The sequence below is a fragment of the Taudactylus pleione genome, unplaced genomic scaffold (genome assembly GCF_031769625.1).
Source record: "Taudactylus pleione unplaced genomic scaffold, aTauple2 ptg000555l, whole genome shotgun sequence".
NCBI classification, from domain to species: Eukaryota; Metazoa; Chordata; class Amphibia; order Anura; family Myobatrachidae; genus Taudactylus; species Taudactylus pleione.
Genome location: NW_028284957.1, coordinates 1,758,522 through 1,779,929, shown reverse-complemented (window position 1 = coordinate 1,779,929; position 21,408 = coordinate 1,758,522). Strand labels below are relative to the sequence as shown.

At 48.2% G+C, this 21,408-nt stretch overlaps 1 protein-coding gene across 2 annotated transcripts in view; it reads right to left on the bottom strand.

Annotated features, from left to right (window-relative positions):
* TSPAN18 (tetraspanin 18) overlaps window positions 1-21,408 on the bottom strand; it is a 182,614-nt gene that overhangs the window by 88,199 nt on the left and 73,007 nt on the right. The window lies entirely within an intron of this gene.

Here is a 21,408-nt window from a genome sequence, read left to right as displayed (position 1 = left end):
CAAGCTGTAATCAAGGTTTTGTAGCTTGCGACTGATCCCCCAGCTCACCTCCAAACTCCCTCACCCCACATTGTTGCCAGTTCCAGTTGGTTTATAAATGTCATTTTCCAGCTCTGTATAGGAGGATGGCCGCACAGCGCCTGTACTAGGTGGTAGTGCAGATTTAATTATACTTTACCTGAGGGACAAAGCCTAAGAATGTCACTTATTATTCTGATTAAATGTGTTTTTCACTGTCTCTCACATTAGGTTTTTCTTCCCGAGCACATCGCAGAGGAGTGGAATGGTCACAATGACATTTTCAACCGTTCCATTCCGTGCTGTCTGGCTGCTATTGTCAATGAGCAACTTCAGCTACTGCTGCTGAAAACAGGATTATAGATATATTATTTTGCTCTCGATAGATGAAGGCGAAATAAACCCTGAACTGAAGGCAAAAAATACAGAACATTCGTCATCAATTACCGGAGTTCTATAAATTATCCTAACAAACACCTGACAATATATATTTATATAGCAATCTCCGGGGATACTTTGCAGCTGGAGACTTATTTTATGAATATTTCCCAAGGGTTGGGGGGAAACAAAAACATGCAGAGACTTTTGTCCTACTGGCCAGTGCCCTATGGAGCCCCCAACTGTCCAGTATGCCACGGAGACCCAGCTGCCAGCGCTAGGCACTGTATCGCTTTTTTTGGGTGGGGGGATATCCGTAGCCAAAACCAAGCCCCTACCCGTAAAAGCCCCATCAATAGACACAGTTGGTTAGTACTCTGTCTACAGGACAGGGGCAGAAATTATGCATGTGCCACTTCCCCATACCCCTGCTCTTGCCTTGGAATGGCACTTGCATATCTGCCCACCGTTAAATAAAATAAAAAGTGTTGACGCAAGTGGGCCCTCCTGCTGCCCTTACCATGTACACCATCCCTGGCTGTACGGTGAATCCTTCACCTTTTGTTATGCAACTTTTTGGTATCCAATATCAACCCAGGCGTACCACATGTGTGGTGCTGCAACATCCTGCCATCCACATGGGCACTCCTCTGTGCATTATGGGCCTGATTAGGAGACCTACGCACTGCCGATGTTGGACGTAGAGGAGCGATATATGGAAAGATGGGGAGGTATTTTTAACCGCTGCATGTAGCGGAATTAGGTGCCTCCAGTCTGTGCGGCAATTCAACAGTGTTTTTGCAGGAAAGCAGCCTAGCAGTGCAGAAGTGCTGAACACTTATAACCCGGAGATATGGGGTTGTGAATGACGGCCGTTGCATTAAAGAATGAAATAACACCGTTGCAGAATACCACAAGAGAAAAGTCACTGGGAGGTCATTTATGAGGCGCAAAATATTTGCTGTGCATATTCCTCCATGTGTGCAAGTGGCTGAGATATCTGCAGAGATGGTGGAATTTGCAGGGGGGTAGAATTTTTCACAGGGTGATAGGAATAGTTGGAGGACTAAGGGCCTGATTCAGACCCGTTCGCTATCTGCGTACGCTCGCTAGATGCTTATGCAAATTTGTCAAAGTGACGCCATGGGAAGCCATCGCTCGCCAAGGCATAAGCACGCCCACCATGTCTTAGCGAGCGGCCACTTTGTGTTTGCGTACGACCAATCGCACAGACAGAGCCGCCCACCAGCATCACGTCATCTCCAGGAAGTGTATTAAAACATTGGTACATCGAGCACCATCGGATGCAAACGCAGTGCTTGTGGTAGCTTTACCCTACCGCAAGCATTGCGAGGAAATCAGTGTAAAAAAATGGCAAGTGACGTGTACTATGGCGCTGCATGTTAATTATGCACGCCTCTAAAACTGCGTTGAAACACTCAGGCACGCCTGCGTTCACATCTCCAACCCCCCGTTATTAGTGTCCTGCCCCTGTTACCACCCAAAAACGGCCTCTCCTGTCACTCATTACCCTGGAGTGGCTTTGCTGGGCGAGCGTGAGAGTTGCAAGTACAGTGTGTAGTTTGCGCACGCGCAGAACGAAGCGTGCGCGCTCACAGAACATCGGGCTCACAGTGTGAGCGAGCGGCTCTGAATCAGGACCTAAGGGGGTCATTCAGACCCGCTCGTGAGCGGCAGTACGCTCGCAAGCGGGTCGATGTTCCCCCACTGCGCATGCGCACGACGGAGGCAGCTCCGTCGTGCGCATGCGCGAGACCGGCGAGTGTCGGGCTCTCCATCGCTCCGGGTCTCGCACCAAAGGGGGCGTGCTGTCGATGTTGATTGACAGCACGCCCCCTTTGGTGGGTGTGCCTGCCAGATGGAAGCGTTCCCATGGGAACGCCTACCGTCTCACTAGTGATGTCAGTGGGAGTGATTTTGGCTCTGATAGAGCCAAAATCACTCCAGGGCTTGCGGCAGCGAGACCCTACCGCAGGGTCTCAGTCGCAAGCCCGATGGTCATGATGGTCAAGACCATCGCGACCATCATCATGGACGCTCGCTATAGCTGTGGGTGGTAACCCACAGCTATGCGAGCGTCCATGAGGACGCTCCAAAAAAAGGTAGGAGGGCCCTGATTCAGAGCGAGCGCTCTGGTCAGAGCGTTCAGCTCTGAATCAGGCCCCAAGGTCCTAATGCAGAGCTGAACATACGTCTGTTTGGGTAGTGAATCTTGCGTGGACTTGCACGCAGGTACAGGTGATGCAGGGTCGTACACATTTTTATCGCATCTACACTTCCGACAATAGTGGCAGCAATGTGACGCTCTCACATAGGCAAGGTTCAGCGAGGGTGTTTCAACCAAACTGCGTTTTGTAGGCAACTGTAGATGCGGATGTTTCTAGACGTATCTTTTTGCAAGTGCGCAATGAGGAGGAAGAGCAAGCCAGGCGGACACATAGGGGCGATCACACATTGAGTTGCAAGAAACGCAGAGTAGATATATATTTTTTGCATGCGTGCTTATTTGGAGAACATGTACTCAATTTACTTTGAATCAGCCCCAACGTATGCAGCTGTTCCACCGAAATCACCTAATATCGCAGAGAAGACATGTGAATTACATGCTGAATGGACGCACAGCAATTACAGCGTTACGAAAGGTCTTTTGTATCGGTACTTTCTGATGTCATCCTGTAGGTTTAATGAGATGCAGATTTGCGTCAAGTTTTTCAGCCTGCATGCAAATTTCTTGCCATAAGCAATAAAGACGCACTGGAGACCAATTGAAACCCTAAACGTATGGCAACACTGCAGAACAGTACTTTAAGGGGGTAAAAAAGTTTATTTGATGGAAATGGATAGTGGGGGGGTTGGGCTCTGCTTTCACGGTTACACTTTTGCACACTGCACCCCTTGAGATTATCCTGTCCCTCTACACACCTAGGAAATGTCTTTTGAGAGTAGAAGCCGGGCCATGCAAGTCTATGTTAGCCGAGCGGATGCTCCACTTGCACTGGTGCAAAACCAAAGTGTTTTTGGTTTTTCCAAGTTGGGTTCCTTAAATGACCTCCAGTGACTTGTGTGACCCAGAGAGGGATAAGTTAAACGACTTCGCCCGTATAGAAATGCTGATGTCAATTTCCCACTCGTTATAAATTAGGCTTAATGGACCCATACTATCACCTTGTTTGCCAAAAAGTAAAAAAAAAAAAAGTTTACTGCTTCAAAAACATTGGATCCACGACTGAACTGCTTTCAATTTGGTATTGTAGAGGCGGAGAAATGCTCATGGCGAATGAGACTTGTAAATATCTTTGTTATATTTTCCTTATTCCAGGACAATCCCTGTGATGTTAGAACTTGAAAACGAAATAGGGTGTGCTGTTACGCTCCTCAGATGGGGGAGAGGAAAGTACCGTTTACCAAAATACCCCCTCACCTCCAGAGACCAGTGCAACCTCTGATGAGGGGCTGAGGGCCGTCTCTGAGATGTGACCCTGCGCGGCCGTTTGCCGCAGAGACAAAGTTTTTTGTTTTGTTTTTTAAAAAGGGTGTAATCTAAAATGACAGCTCTCCCCATCTGACTCTCATTTAAAATACAAGTATATTTATATCCCTCCCCTGTAATGAAGATTTATGGCTGGCTTGTCAGGAGGATGACTAGCCCTTTCGTGTGCATAGTTTCCTATGGGACGATTTCACAGGAATAACTTTCAATGAGGAGTTAGAGATCTGATTTCACACGTTGCAGAGTTAACGTCTTCGTTGCCGGACGAGCTGCTGCTGGGCGATAAGGTTGGGGATTATGTGAAGCCCCACTGGATACTACGCACACAGCACTTACTGCAAACGAGGTCTGTCCCACACTCACAGCACAGGAAAAGGATGCATTCTTCTGGAAACCAGGAAAGATGAAAGGATGTTAGAGAGACACAAAATAAATAGAGATATAATATAACGGGTGAGTCAGAGCCAGCGTTTTTCACAGTCACGAACTGCAAGATTCTGATTTTTCAGCAAGAGCAGACTGCGCCCAGGTCAGGGATAGTTACTCTACGATTATATTACACCCAGATATTAGATGCTGAAAATGACAAAGTATCTTGGGCAAATGTTTGGCAGAGCCAGTGAATGCTGGCAGGGCCGGTGACCGGTTCTCTGATGCACCACTGCCTGGGGATGGCGCATGCATCGGTTTTTTTTGTTCATGTTAAGAGGAGGTATTGGCCATGGCGGAGATATAGAGGTAAATTGACTTTACGTTTTTACATTTCAAAACCGATATAACGCAGATTCATCATCCGTTGGATTTCAGCTTCAATTCAAACGCCACGGCGATGTCTGGTGTTTTTTTTGCAGCTTTAAATGCCGTCGGTTTTGATCTTTCAGTTCAAAGTTAACGGCATATACAAGTTAAAACCCGTCGGCAAACAGAAGCACTGCATGGATCACTGTGATCTGTACAGGCTTCTTAGGTTTAAACGCAATTAGAGAGTTGAAAATTAAAACACAAAACTGTGGAAGGTGCCCCCCCCCTAAATCTATAACCAGACCAGGGCCTTTCAGCCTGGTCTGGTCATGAAAAATCGGGGAAAAACCAGTGTGGGGTTCCCCCTATTTTTCATTAACAAGCACCGGGCTGCACCAGCCAAGGGGCCTTAGCCATAGCAAGGGGACACACAGGTCCCCTACCATCATGTAAAACCAGCAACAAACTGGTCAGCCCAGGGCTGAAAATCCACAGAAAGTTGAGACCCCAAAAATAACTTGGGGTCCCCCCTCCCTAGGATCTACCAGCCCTGGACTGGAAGCCGAGGGCTCTTCCCCGCACGTTAGTGATGGGGTAATCATGTAAAAGAGATTTAATACTGTTCTTTACAGTGAAACTAGAGGTACCAGCAAGTTTGCCCTAGCATGCCAGCACTTAGAACAATAAGTGCCAGCATGAATGGGCATTAAGGGCCCACTAGCACCTATGGTTCCACTATAAATAAAATATTACAAAAATGACAGAATACACACACACACCGATTGTTTTAACCCTTTATTAAACACGCTCACACTTCATACTTACCAGTACATGGATGTGAGGCCCCCTTGTCCATGTATTAGACCAGTATCATGGTAAAACAATAAAAAAAAAATTGCAGTCACCCGAGCCTACAGACACTGACACTGCAATGATGAAGAGCTGATTGGCTAAGAGTCGGACACTCTCAGCAAATCAGTGTATGGTTTGTATGTCAGCATCCGCTGATTGCCTGAGAGTCAGGCTCTATCAAACTTGGAAGAGCAAGTGTGCGCATAACGGAATATTAACGTCAGTTTATAATACAGCAAGCGTCCATTGCTGGATTGTATCGCTATCATGAGAGTGGGTGAATGCTGATGGCAACCATCAAATTCTAAAGGCCGGTACATACTAGTGTACGCTCTAGTGCGTACCAACCTCATCAACGCAATTTTATTCTTAGGCCCCCAAAGAGTGGCTTATGTTTTAAAAAACCTAAGGCATCTGATTTCCTATCTCTACAATACTAAAATGCTCACATAATATACCACAAAACTCCCGTATTCTCCGCCATGCCTAATGCACTCTCCTGCTCGATACACCCCTTATAATTCCCAGTCCCCTACCAATACCCTTCTCAGTTCCCTCTCCACCTGCCAAAGTAATCAGCATTACTTTCCTGGTGCAATACTCCCCGACTTTTATGGTAACCCCTACAGGAGATCCCGAGGGGTAGGGCCAAATGGCAAGCACAGAGGGCACTGTGACCCGATTTACTGTACCCATGTCTTCCGTTGCCTATACTTAATATGATGCAGTGATGGACATGGCCATCTGGAGAGATAGAGCTTCCTGCAAAATGCGTTCACCAGAAAACAATCGCCTGCAAGAGGGCAGCCGACAGGCGGGATGGCCACACAGTCCCCTGAAATCAGGACGGCTGGGTGATATACATGGCGGTTGAACCACAGCACGCCAACAGAATAACGGAATTGCTTAGAACGACAGTCGCTGAGGTTATGGGAGACACATCGGTTATAGCTACAGAAATAAAAGAGACAGCTCATCTTAGACCTATATACTATGCTGTATGTAACTAATAAAATATTTTCTTCAGACTATCTGTTATATTTCAATGGCATCCAGATGCCTAGAGGAATGTTATTACCTTCTTATAGTCTCCCCTGCGTTAAGCCTTTAAATGTATTTATGTAATTGCTTATCCGCAGACCACTCTATTCTCCAGAGACGTCCTTCTCCGCACTGGCGCAGAGCCAGATCTAATTGTCAGCCCACGTCAAGACAAATGTGAACAATAAGGTAGGTCTCCCCAAATGAACCTGAAAGAGCCAAGTTATTTAATGCTCTTTCGCGGCACAGACTGGTTTCAAATGCCTATAAGACAACGGTGCACACATGCAAAAAGGAGAGACTGTTCATCTACTTTAGATATAGAAACATAGATTAGAAAGTAACAAAAAACAAGCCTGCATCAACTTCAGCTACACACAGCCTTACCTCCAAATGTCCCAATAGGCATACTTCAAAAAGAGGTGTGGCTTGTACTGAAGTGGGTGGAGCTTTGTCAAAAAAGTATGATCGGATGGAAAAAGTGGGTGTGTTTGGACAGATCAGGGTGGAGCTTGGACAATCAGGGTGGGGCGGGGCTTAGGTTGTCCCGATTTTGCCTTTATAAATGTTAGGAGACATGCACCACTGCCCAAACCAACCAATGTCCAGACAGAGGGTCTGATTTATTACGGATCGCTATTGCGATCGCAGCTGCCATTACGCACAGAGGTCTGCTGCGAAAATATGCTGATGAATGTAATCGCAAAGCTGTCGCACAGCCAGCATAGAGACGCCCACTACTGCTATCTCACATCCATAATACCTTGCAGTCCTGTGTATACATCGGGAACATCGAGTAACATCGGCCCCTCACTCAGAATTGCATCAGGTCTGATCTTTATCAGAAATTGCTACCTCGTCGCACGAGGCAAGTACTCAGGCTGTGTATGCCATCGCAGTGGCTAATTTATGCACGCCCATGTAACAGCGTTCAAACGGATAGGCACGCCTGAGTTTCTCCGACCACTCCCACGTCACCACCTCCAAATGCTGATGTCCCGTACCTTGCTCTGCGATGGCTCTCTTTCTGCGTGACTTTTTATTTGTGTGTATGAAGTTAGTCATGTTAAAAGCACCTATAAATATAACATGAGAATTAATCAGAGCGTGAACAGCCCACATCCTGGGAGGAGCACGCTTAATGAAATGAGAAACATCCTGTGACATCATTAAACTGCCAGCTATCATTGCATTGGCTCTGAGTGATCACATGACCTCAGTGACACAGGAACGTCTGCCCACACCAGCTGCTAATGTACATAATGCCTTAAAAATATTGAAGTTGTCGCAGGTATACAACCCATTTCGCATAGAACCGCCATGCTCCATGTTAACAGTTTTTGAACGGAACAGGGGTCACATTTGGCCGATTCGTACCACAATACACTGGGCTGTATAGAATTGTGGGCAAACCGGTCACACTAAGATTCACCAAGCAGAGGAATTATCTGAATGTACCCTCCCCCTGGCCCACAAATGGCCGCTCGTTAGCTTATTAGGGGACGGACTGTTGGGGGTATGAAGTAACCAATCTGAAAAAAAAAAATGTAGGATACATTTACAATGACCCGGCGATATCTTTTCACATACCGAAGAACTTTGCATATGGCTGCACAGGTTTCCGCACCAGCGACAGAGACTGGAAACTGCTGCACAGATGACCGACCATACAATTCCCTTCATACAGAGGAGAACAATAAAATAAAATGACAATAATTGTCTGTGTGTTCGAATGTGCATAAAACATAGAGAACATGACCAATCGTTTGATCCCCAGATGTTTCTATCAAAAGAACCCATAATGGAGTGAAATCTTTCCCAGCTGCACTTGGCTTCGGGAGTGATGAATATAATGGGGGTTTTCTGTTTCGGTATTTTAGAATAACTTCAGCGCAACATGTTCGCAATAGAACAATTCTTTTGTCTTAATCGCTTTTCTTTTGTCTCTGCCAAATCCAAGCCCTTTCCCTCCCGCATTACTCTCCCAGGATGCCTTGGGAAATGGTCGCCCTCTCTCTCGTACTGTGAGAGGAATGCTCAAATCACTGGTCATAGACACTAATGATAATCACGTTTCCTCGTCTCTCTCTCATACATCTCAATGAAAAAGTCACTCCCCAATGTGCAAACACTAGGGGTCTTGTTACATACATGTTCTGGATTCCCTAATACCTCCATCTTTGTGATGTGATAAGAGTTAGCCCATAGTGTACTATGTGGCTAATTCAGGTATGGAGCGCGATGCCTGCTGTGCTGGGGTGCAAGTAAATTCGCCTCCCCCCCTGGCTTTGCAGAAAAGTCACCTATTTCTTTGAGCACGTCTATGGGAGTGAACAAATATTTGGGATAATAGGTGCGTTGTGGAATCACAATCAGTACCTAATCGACCTAACCCCTGTTCCGTTTGCGGATAACAGTTTGTTTGTTGTGTTCCATGAAGTGTGTTCTGTACACCGTAAGAGATTTAACAATTATGCCACGGTACACATTACTACCAAAGACTCACTCACACCATGGTGGTCACCACAGTGCACACCTACCGCACACGCTCGCCAGGTGCCCCCGCTGGCTGAGTACACTTAGGTGGGACCATCTGAAGGGATGGTACCTTGTGCAAATGTCACTGCAGAAGCCCAAATTGTTACCCCTGGGCCCTGTAGAACCTCCCGTCATTAAATTCAAATTTTAGACGCCAAAGACTGTAACACACTAACTGCGCTGTTGAGCAGACTCATTTTGGCCGTTGCAAAATTGTAAGCATCACACAGCTCACCAAGAACCTCTGCAATCTGGCTGGACTGACATGTATTGATACACTTATCTTGTGTATCAATGGCTATTTCCCAATAGAGTGTAAGCTGACGAGCAGGGGCCTCTTACCTCTGTCTGTTATCACCCAGTCTTCTTTTATTACGATTTGTTTCAAATTGTAACGGAATATGCTGTCAGGGGAGCCTGAGGAAAGGAGAAGCCGGTACTAATCACCTGGGCTTGATAGAGGGGCACGGCGGGGGCCCTGGTCAGCTGCTAAGGAGGACATTATCCTCCAGAGTACAAACGCCCCCTTGTCCTTACGTCCCCTCCTCCCGGCCGTCCTGTGGGAGCAGCAGCTGCTGAGGGGGACGAACACCCCACTATGTGGCCGCCAGTGCCCCTCTGTACAGCACATGGTGCCACAACATACTACTATTGGAGTATTTTAAGGAGGGGCTATGGCCACGCCGAGAACCCCCCCTACAGGGCTGGATATGTATTGAACAAATTTTGTTTGAAAGTTTGGCTGTGGGAAAATTTTCATAGTAATATGGCAAGGTGCAGTGAACAATGTATGAATTTCTGAGCTAACCAACATATTAACTGGAAGGCGGGACATTACGAGCCTCTTCACAGCATAAACCATTTATCCACTTTAGCCCAAATACTAAACTACTACACATTCCAAGCAAGCCGCACTTCTAGCAAGGGACAAGTTATGAGAATCCTACAGTCATAATCAATGTGATTAACATCATTCTCAACGGAGGAACTTTTTCCCATAAATGTAGCAGAAATCAGAGCCATTTCCCGAATTCCCAATAGCGGTGGAATTGTGCGATCCCTGCAGATGGCTTTGTCTCTGCGCATTGATTCCAAAACATTAGAGGAGAGGGGTTGGGGGGTAACGTGATATTATTGTACAGAGAATGCTCCACATGTGAGAGAGGGGACGGTGAGAGAAAAGAGACAGCTGTTGCAGAGGCCTTTAGTGTAGAGGGTCCCGGCTTGTGCATTTCACACTTACTTTCAACAATGACAAGGTCATAATAAAAGATGCGTGCAACTAACATAGGGTACACGGCAATTATCTCACGCCAGCTGTGCGCAATTACCCCAGGATAAGCCGTGCCCTTATGCCAGGATATACAAAACAATAATCACGCTTTAGTTACAGAATCCCAAACGCCACATGCTAACAGGGGAAGCAATCGGGAAGCCGACTGCCTAAATACTGGCAGCCGGCTTCCCGACTGTCTTATCCCGGCATGGGTGAAATGCCGGGCGTCTAGATGTAGACGCCCGTATTTACCCGACACCGGGATACCGGCGCCCGGCATCACGATCGAGAACCATTGTGGGTTTTGCAGATTGAGGCAGTATACTAGTGTAATGCTCACTATATACTGCACCATTCTATGGTACAATACCCATCACATATACGATATAAGTGATGTTAGTACTTTATGATACAAAGACCAATGTCAGCTCGACAATATTGACTGCAACCTACCCAGCCATGTTCTTATAAGTTACACTTTTCTGGAGAACAACTCCTACAGGGAGATTGATCAAGAGCTAACTTCTGTGCGCTGAGATACATTTGGTACGGCCACTTATCGCAATGATACCGGATGCCATAGGACAGCAATGTATGATTCAGTCACTGGAGGGATCTCGCGGTAACAGATCCCTCGGGCGCCATGTGCCCATTTGTGTGCGCAAGGTGTCACAGCATATAAAGGGCTCCTGTTTGCTAAATATTGAAAGGCTGATATAACTCCTCTAGCGAGTGCTATCTCCTTGATAAATGAGGCCCTTAGTGTATAACAGAGTATACACAGAAGGAATGTCCGGAGCAGCGGCGGGACATTAAGGTAAACATAACACCATCCTTCAAAGCAGCTATGTTTGGCTTCACTATAGAAACCTGAGTGAAAATGCCAAAAAAGGAGTTATATCCTCTTAATACATCGATCTTGACGTCTCCTGCAGACACTGTAGTGAAACATACTAAAACTTCACAGGCAGATATTTTGCAGAACAGTTTTTTAAGGAGCATTCCCTCCTATGCTGGGGTCTCCTTGCTCTGCACTCGGTGGTGGTTCTCTAGTGGGCGAACGGAATACCTGCAAGTCCCACGGAATCTCCTGCCCCTGTGTGTGCTAAGGTCTGGAGGAGAGAGAACTTCCTCCAGGTAGCGGCAGTGACAGCAGCTGTAATGGCGGCGGTCACGTGTCCTCTCATGCAGGTGTAAAACCCCTGAAGCTAGTGCGCTATTGGTCCGCTGTCTTCCCCGCTCCCTAACCCATTGTCTCAAAACAAACCTCAGCTGACTAGGAGTGTGCATTGCTACTACTCCCTCCGGAGACCCCCCCCAGCATAATGTATAATACGGCCCTGGTAGTCCCCAGGGCTCCCGGAAGAGTGGCTGCTTGGCCCACATTCTGCCCACTTCATAATCACGGGTCATAGGGAAGAGGTAGGGCCAATAGGATGTGATTGTATAATAATTGTGACATCTGGCCCTGCCCCATCTTCGTAGACCCGGGATTTGCAGCATTTTGGTGCGAGGCCTAATGATGCAAACAGTTTGAGCCCACCCCCAACATCGGCCAACTGCATCTCCTTCTCCAGGCTTTTCCGGAGAGGAGATGATCAAAGTATGGTGGGTAAGGGGAAATATAATAGCCTGCAATTTGCAGGCATTCCGAGATTCCGTCTGCCCCATGTTTTGCATGAGTCCAGCTCTTCCAGTAAATGTTAATTTTTATCCATGTAGCTTATGTGTTTCTCTATACAAGAAGTAATCTCTCTGTGTTGCCACTGAGAGCTTTATCCCAGCGCAATACGGGCTTTTCTGGAAATATAGGTACCACTTGTATGTGGCAAAATGTGTACACAGCTGCTAGCTCAAAAAGCCACTTACCCTGCTGACTTAGACCAAAAACTTCCCAAAACACAAATAGAGCTGCACTAGAGTTAAACTAACTAATGTTGCAAAAAGCTGTATAATATGTTTGATTGAGCATATGAACTTCAAAAGGCTTTCTCAATAAACAACATTTATTTAAAATGTCATTCCTCCACAAGAATGTATATTATAAGAAAAAGTGTTACAATATCAAACAATTATAATTACGATAAAATGTATCTTTGCAGTTGCCAATACTATGCTACAATTTGTTCACAGCAAGCTACTATCCACCTGGGTTTAGCTCATTATATCCATATACAGGTTAACCAGTTTATATATAGGAATGGAAGTTTAAATAAATGTTGTTTACTGAGAAAGCCTTTTGAAGTTCCTATGCTCAATCAAACATATTATACAGCTTTTTGCAACATTAGTTATTTTAACTCTAGTGCAGCTCCATCCATGTTATGTGTTTCTCTATATACAAGAACAAAGATCTTGTAGAATTCACAACATACAGTATGAACGTGAGAGAGAAAATAATGGTATTACCCCTGCACCGGTTTTAATAGTAATACCCCTTGCTATATAATAAGAATATTATAAAGTCACCTCTACAGTTCCTTGCCCTGTACAAAGGCACGCGGTTGGCTGGTTGCCTAGGCTTAGGCCACAGTATATCATTTCCTTCTGATATACATTAGAGTAAAATGATATGGACTCATATACACAACTTTGCATGTGTTGCCCAGTGAATGCCAGTTGTGTGGGGACTTTTCCCTAAGGGTGTCAGGACGATCAGACGGCACCTAACGTCCTCTTATCAGCCTTCCTGTGCAGAAACCACTGGGGCCCATTAATGGGCGATATTTCCCTGTATCACATCTTAGAACAATACCTGCTCAGTGATATATAAACATTTATTACAGCTGCTTTTATCTACTCGCTGACACAAAGTCCTTTCCAATGACGAATGTTGGGTACTTACACACTATGTGATACGCCATTCGTACAGTCGATATATCACATAGTGCATCGGCGGGTGTGGACAGACAATAGGTCTGTGAACAACGTCTTTCACAGACATATCAGGTCAGCCCTGTGGCCCAACCGATGCCGATATATCGGTACATCTGCTAGTCTGTAGAGGTGACTCGCCGATTACCCGTACAACACTGACATCACAGCTGGGCGGGCACATTTAAATGCCCGCCCAGTTGTGACATCTGGTCAAACATATTGAGCGGCCGCTGGATAAGTGTGTACCCAGCTAAAGCCACATTCAGGACTTCTAGTGTATGGCTCCCAAGTCCTTTATTTCACTCCATGTTACTGCTCCCAGACCTCCGTCCCATCACACGGCATGAAACGGCAAAGTCACTATTTTAAAAATGAAATATAAATAGCAAGTGATCTATTTATCTGGTTGGGTTGGGTATGAATTACCAGCGACATCCCGATGGAAGAAGATCCCGACAGGGGTGGTAAGTAAGCTATCCCTACCAGCTCCCGCCCCTAACCCTCCCTTAGTGGTGCCTAACCTCCCCCCTAATCCTGACCAGAGCCGTAACTAGATTTTCTGGTGCCCTGTGCCAGAGAGCATTGAGCATTGGCACCCCCCCCCTCCTATTTTTTAAATAGGGACATAAGATAGTGCACCTGAAAAAGGGCCATGGCCTCATGCGGAAGGGCCAGGGAAGAGATAGGGGAGTCCAGGAGATGCTGGGGATAAATAGGGACATAATATAGTGCACCTGAGAGAGGGCCATGGCCTCATGGGGAAGGGCCAGGGAAGAGATAGGGGAGGCCAGGATATGCTGGGGACAAATAGGGACATAATATAGTGCACCTGAGAGAGGGCCATGGCCTCATGGGGAAGGGCCAGGGAAGAGATAGGGGAGGCCAGGAGATGCTGGGGATAAATAGGGACATAATATAGTGCACCTGAGAGAGAGCCATGGCCTCATGGGGAAGGGCCAGGGAAGAGATTGGGGAGGCCAGGAGATGCTGGGGATAAATAGGGACATAATATAGTGCACCTGAGAGAGGGCCATGGCCTCATGGGGAAGGGCCTGGGAAGAGATTGGGGAGGCCAGGAGATGCTGGGGATAAATAGGGACATAATATAGTGCACCTGAGAGAGGGCCATTGTGAGGATACCGGGTGTCCTGGGTATCCTGGGGTTCAGGGATCACACAGTGGAGCAGGTTATAATGAAGGAATGATGAACTTTATTCATGGAGACACAGAAATTCAGCAAACAGTAAGCAGGGTTATATCATTACAGTCCACTCAGAGTTCAGCAAAGTCTTTTCCAGCTGCTGTATATCTCTTCCCTACCTGCCCAGCAATGACAGCTGTAACAGGGCACACAGAGCTGCTATATATCTAAAGACATTGAGAGGGGACAACACCCCAACCTTCAGAGTCACACTGTACTCACACACTATCCCACAATTCCTCTTGCTGCACCACCCTACTTCCCTCTCTCTCACTCATTGGTGGGCTCAGGTGTCAGTCGTTGCAGAGAGGAAGGAGGGCTGTAACAGGAACACACCTTTGCTGTCTGCTGCTGGCAAACTTCCTGTATGAGACATGCAGACTGAGGGTTTCAATTTAAGAACACAGAACTGGGTCATAACTCTTTTCAACATGCAGGCGTCCTAGAAGTCCTTTTCCCTTGTCTCCTCACATACCTCCCCCTTCTTAAATCGAGGAGACAGACATGGTCCCAATGTTGGAGTCCTGACTGTCGACTCGGCCCGAGGGTCTGCGAAGCTTGATATTTGTTTCCTCACATCTGGATAGCCCATCAGCATTGTGATGTTCTCGTCCCTTTTTGTGAGAAATGGAAAAGTTGAAACTTTGTAACGCCAGACTCCACCTCAACAACCTCCCATTTTCCCCCGAGGTTCTGTTTAGCCAATACAACGGGTTATGGTCAGTGACAACAGTAAATTCTTTCCCATAAAGATATGGTTGTAGCTTCTTTAAGGCCCAGACTATGGCTAGACATTCTTTTTCAATAGTGGCGTAGGCTATCTCTCGGTCAGCTAGTTTACGGGATAGATACACAATTGGATGTTCCCTACCATCTGCTCCCACTTGACTCAACACTGCCCCAAGTCCACACCCTGATGCGTCTGTCTGCACAATAAACTTTCTGTTGTAGTCAGGGGCAGCCAACACTGGGGCTCGAGTCAGCAAGTCTTTTAAGGTGTTGAAAGCTTGCTCACATTCAACAGTCCATTCAATATTCCGAGCATATCTCTTTTTGGTCAAGTCTGTCAGAGCCTTGGCCACGGTGCTGTAATGTGGTATAAATTTCCTGTAATAGCCAGCGACTCCAAGGAACGCCCGCACTTGTTTTTGGTTGACAGGTTGGGGCCAATTGGAAATAGCCTCCACCTTTGCCGGATCAGGTCTGATAGCACCTCCTCCGACCCGATGTCCTAGGTACTGAACCTCAGCCATCCCCATTTGACACTTATCTGGGCGTATGGTGAGTCCAGCCTGTCTAATCCTCTTCAGCACTTCTGTCACCTGAATTAAATGCTCCTCCCAGGTATGGCTGAAGATGGCAATGTCATCTAAGTAGGCTTGGGAAAAGTCTTGACACCCCTCCAAGAGGTCATTAACCATTCGCTGGAATGTGGCAGGGGCGTTCTTCATCCCGAAAGGCATTGTAGTCCACTCAAAGAGTCCTTCCGGTGTGATGAAGGCAGAACGCTCCTGGGCCTCTTTGGTAAGTGGGATTTGCCAGTAGCCTTTGCTCAAATCCAATGTTGAGACAAACTCAGCCCCTCCAATCCGATCCAGTAGCTCATCAACACGGGGCATAGGGTAAGCATCAGTGGTGGTGACTTCGTTCAATTTGCGATAGTCCACACAAAACCGTGTGGTCCCATCTTTCTTGGGAACCAACACAACCCCAGCAGCCCATGGGCTTTTAGATGGCACTATGACCCCCAAAGCTAGCATCTCCTCGATCTCAGCCTTTACCTGCCTCATAACACCTGGAGTCATCCGGTAAGCGACTTGTCGGATGGGCCTAGCACTCCCAGTGTCCACATGGTGGGCGGTCAGATGAGTTCGACCAGGTAGACAAGAAAACTGGGCCTGTTCAGCCTCTAAGATCCTCCACATCTCTTGCTGCTGGGCTGCATTCAACTGTTGTCCCACCTGGACTGATTCCACTCCTTTCTTCTCTTTAGCAGCTCCCAAAAGGTCAAGCAATGGATCAGTTTCTGGTGCCTCCATCGGAGGACAACATACCGCCATTGTTACTACTTGACGATCACGATAGGCCTTAATTCGATTTATATGGAAGGTGCGTAGGTACTTCCCTCCCTTATCCAGGGCAATCACGTAATTGACCGGCCCGGTGCGCCTTACCACGGTATACGGTCCTTCCCACATAGCCTGCAGTTTGTTTCTTCGCACTGGGATAAGCACCATTACTTTTTGCCCTGGATGCAACTCTCGGTCTTGAGCATGGGCGTCATACCATTCCTTTTGTCTCTCTTGTGATTCCCTGAGATGCTCTTGGGTTAACTGTAGCAATCTTCTCATGCGGTTCCGCATATTCTCTACATATTGTAAAATGGGCTGCTGGTGTTCTTGGAAAGTTCCCTCCCAGCTCTCTTTGACCAGGTCTAGAGGCCCCCGCACTTTCCGGCCGTACAAAAGTTCAAATGGGGAATATCCAGTAGACGCCTGTGGGACTTCCCGATAAGCGAAGAGAAGCTGTTGAAGGGCTCTCTCCCAGTCCCTCCCCTCGGACAGCACGTAAGCTTGTAGAAGTCTTTTTAGCGTTCCATTGAAACGTTCACAGAGTCCGTTGGTCTGTGGATGGTAAGAGGTGGTCCGAAGAGGTCGAACCCCCCACTTTTCCCACAGGGTTTGCATTAGTTCACCTTGGAATTGGGGCCCTTGATCTGTGATGACTTCCTGTGGGTATCCAAGCCGACTGAATATGTCTGTTAATGCTTGCGCAACGTGTTCTGTGTCAATAGATGATAGGGCCACAGCCTCAGGATAGCGTGTAGCAAAGTCCACCAGTGTTAGGATGTACTTCTTTCCCGTATGACTGGGAATAGCTAATGGTCCAATTAGGTCTATGGCAACACGGGCAAAGGGCTCCCCTATAATAGGTAATGGGTGCAGAGGAGCTTTTCGCTGGGGCTTCCCGAGCCTCTGGCAGGTATTGCAGGTGTCTCGATACTGCTTAACGTCTCTAGAGATTCGTGGCCAGAAGAAATTCCGCAACAATCGTGCCAGTGTTTTACGGGTGCCAAAATGCCCGGCCGCTGGAATGTCATGAGCAAGGGCTAGTAATTGTGCTCTGTACGGTGTAGGTACCACCAACTGTTTAGTAGGCATTACTGTTTCCTGTCCAGACTGAAGAACGACCACTCGGTACAGCAATTCCTCTTCCCAAACTATCTTGCTCCCATCAGCTGTTTCCAACCCCAGGTCGGCTGCACTCCTTAATTTACTTAGGGAAGGGTCTGTCCGTTGGGCCTGTCGAAACTCGCTCCGGTCCACCTCCCCCAAGTCTAACTCTGATTCCAGTTTCTTGTCCAGTACTTCACTCACCATTGTGGTCGGGGTAGGTTGGTTCTGTTCTGAATCTGTCACCTGGGTCACTGCTCTTTGGGTTTGGCTCCGGGTCACCACTTGAACGAAGTGTGTCACCAGTCCCTGTCCCAGATCATTCCCGAGGATGACCTTGGCTGGTAGCCCCTTGAGTACTCCGACCTCCACGATTCCTTGATCAGCTCCCCAGTAGAGATGTATCTTGGCGACGGGGATATCGGTCTGTTGTCCCCCGGCGGTGGCAATTCGTACATACTGTCCAGGAATCACCCGGGAGGTGGGAATCAGGTCTGGCTCAATCAATGTGAGTGAGGCCCCAGAATCTCGTAGGCCCTGTACCCGCTGGTCCTCTACCAACACAGGCTGTAAGTGCCCCTGCATATTCTGAGGAGTTGCCTGCTCCTCCCCCAGAACCAGGTCTACAATATACACCCCATCCATCATCTCGGTCGCATCTGAATGGATGACCTCCTCGCAATAATCCTCCATGGGGTAACATACCACAGAGACTGGGGCCGGTCTAGCCCCAGGGAATGGCCCTCGCGTGCGTGGACAGTCCCTCAACAAGTGTCCTGGTTGATTGCAGCGGTAGCACTTCCGAGGTTCTGGGTTAGCCACTTTGAATCTGGGTGGTTGATAAGAAATGTTTTTGATAGGGCCTCCTTTACTACTATCATTTATGCGTGGTTCTCTGTCAGGGAGCTTCTCCGCTCGTGGGGTTCTTGTACCACCTGTTGCACTGAAGACTCTCCATTGGGGACGGTTAGCTATATATTCATCAGCCCATTCTGCAGCTTGTTCAGGCGTGCTGGGCTTCCGGTCTGCGACCCACTCCTGTATCTCTGGTGCCATCTTAATCATTAGTTGTTCTACCACAATTAGGTTGATGATCTGCTCCACGGTAGAGGCCTGTCTACCCTCGAGCCATTTTCCACAAGCTTGCAGTAGCTGACTGGCAAACTCTTGGTAGGAAGCAGTCCCACTTTTGCTCAGTGTCCTGAATTTGAGACGATAAGATTCTGCAGTGATCTGAAACTTAGCCAGCAATGCCTTCTTTATGCAGGTGTAGATTCCACATTCCTGGGAAGTTAGAGCCCTGTAGGCTTCCAAAGCCCTACCGGTGAGACTTGGCCCCAAGTACTTGGGCCATTCAGCTGGCTCTATCCCGTGCACTCCCATGAGATTCTCAAAGATCTGCAGGTGAGTGTCAATGTCAGTTTCATTCTCTCGAAATGTGGGAACATCCTTAAATCCCAAGCGCCGGTTCTCTTGTTCAGCCCCTCTGGGCGACAGCACAGTTCCGCTGCTAGTAGGGATTTGTACCCCTAATATTGCTTGGATCACTCCAGCTCTCTCTTGTGTAGTTGCACTTTCACCTAATGCCCCCAGCCAGCTCTGTAGTAGGGCGGGAGTAGCGGTGGTTGACTCGGGTAACCGACTGGAAGTGCTTCCACTGCCTGTCGGTCCTTCTTCATCATCACTCAGGTGGTCGGGATCCTCTGGGTGTGCACGATCCCACTCCAACAACCGTAGTACCAGAATCTCCCGGGTGTCAGTCCCATTATAAGCAATTCCCTTCATCCTGCAAAATCCTTGCAGGTGCGGTTTCCGGGCTGTCCGGTAAAACTTCTCCTGCTCTCTCATGACGTTTTCAATTTGGCCGCCGGTTGCAACTGCTGACTGACTCTCCATGCTGATATTCTCTGGTATTAGCGTTGCTTCTACTCACTCCCCTGGAATTACTGCAGGAACTGTGTGACGTCCCACCGCTGCCGCCAAATGTGAGGATACCGGGTGTCCTGGGTATCCTGGGGTTCAGGGATCACACAGTGGAGCAGGTTATAATGAAGGAATGATGAACTTTATTCATGGAGACACAGAAATTCAGCAAACAGTAAGCAGGGTTATATCATTACAGTCCACTCAGAGTTCAGCAAAGTCTTTTCCAGCTGCTGTATATCTCTTCCCTACCTGCCCAGCAATGACAGCTGTAACAGGGCACACAGAGCTGCTATATATCTAAAGACACTGAGAGGGGACAACACCCCAACCTTCAGAGTCACACTCTACACACACACTATCCCACAATTCCTCTTGCTGCACCACCCTACTTCCCTCTCTCTCACTCATTGGTGGGCTCAGGTGTCAGTCGTTGCAGAGAGGAAGGAGGGCTGTAACAGGAACACACCTTTGCTGTCTGCTGCTGGCAAACTTCCTGTATGAGACATGCAGACTGAGGGTTTCAATTTAAGAACACAGAACTGGGTCATAACTCTTTTCAACATGCAGGCAAGTCCTAGAAGTCCTTTTCCCTTGTCTCCTCACAGCCATGGCCTCATGGGGAAGGGCCAGGGTAGAGATAGGGGAGGCCAGGAGATGCTGGGGATAAAAGGACGCTACAAGTGAGAATGATAATAAACAGGAAAATTGACAGGACCAACCAGCGCCCCCTGCCAAGCGGTGCCCTGTGCCATGGCATTGGTCGCACTACTCTAGTTACGGCCCTGACCCTAACCTCTCCCCGGTGGTGCCTAACCCTAACCACCCCCTCCCCGCACCCTAAACCTAACCCTCCCGTGGGGGTGCCTAACTCTAACCCCACCTCCAGTAGTGCCTAACCTTAATCTCCCCCCGAGGGTTTCTAAACCTAACCCTCCCCTCCTGTGTCTAAAGACCTAACAAGCCCCGCTTACCTTCATTCGGGATGCCGGCTGTCGGAATTTCGGCATGGGGAGAAAGATGAGCGTCGAGATTTCGGTGTAATCGCACTGCCGGGGCCAGTGAAGATGTGTCGGCAGACAGGCCCCCGTTTTCCGTTCCCAAACGGCTTAGGGGGCACTGCGACCGTTGTCGCAGACCCAGATCGGCACGGGAAGCAATCGGGAAGCCGACTGCCTATATACCGGCAGCCGGCTTCCCGACTGTCTTATCCCGGCATCACGATCGTAGTGATGCCGGGCGCCGCGAGCGGACAGCCGCGGGGGGGGAGGGTTAGGTTTAGGGCTCCCGGGAGGGACTTAGGGTTAGGCACCCCCCCGGGAGGGTTAGGGTTAGGCACCCCCGGGGGGGACTTGGGTTTAGGTAGCGGGGAAGGGGGTGGTTAGGGTTAGGCACTTGGGGGGGAAGTTAGGGTTAGGCACCCCTAAGGAGGGTTAGGGGGGTTAGGTTAGTGGATACTTACCTATCCACGATCGGGATTTCCAGTGCTGTCGGGCTTCCGCTGCGTTGCACTCTGCTCCTTTCGGGCTGCCGCTGACGGGAATCGTCATATATCGTACCCATTCCATCGGCACACGCGCAGTACAGACCCTGCACATGCGCGACTGGCATTAATTGGAGTTGTATGTTTGCCAACATCTCTGAATCAGGCCCAAATAGTAATATTCCTATATTTTGTGACAATCACCTTGCACCCACCAAGGGATGAGGCGAGGACCCTAGTGATATTGGCAGTAGGAGCGAGAACACCTAGAAATGGGGAGGCTGGTATGGTTTTGCGGGACCGTTCAACCTTGGGAATCCAGGCCTGGTGCACACTGGCCTAGGACTTTTTGAATCATGGTGGTGGTGGTCTGGGAGTTGATGGCACATTGCACTT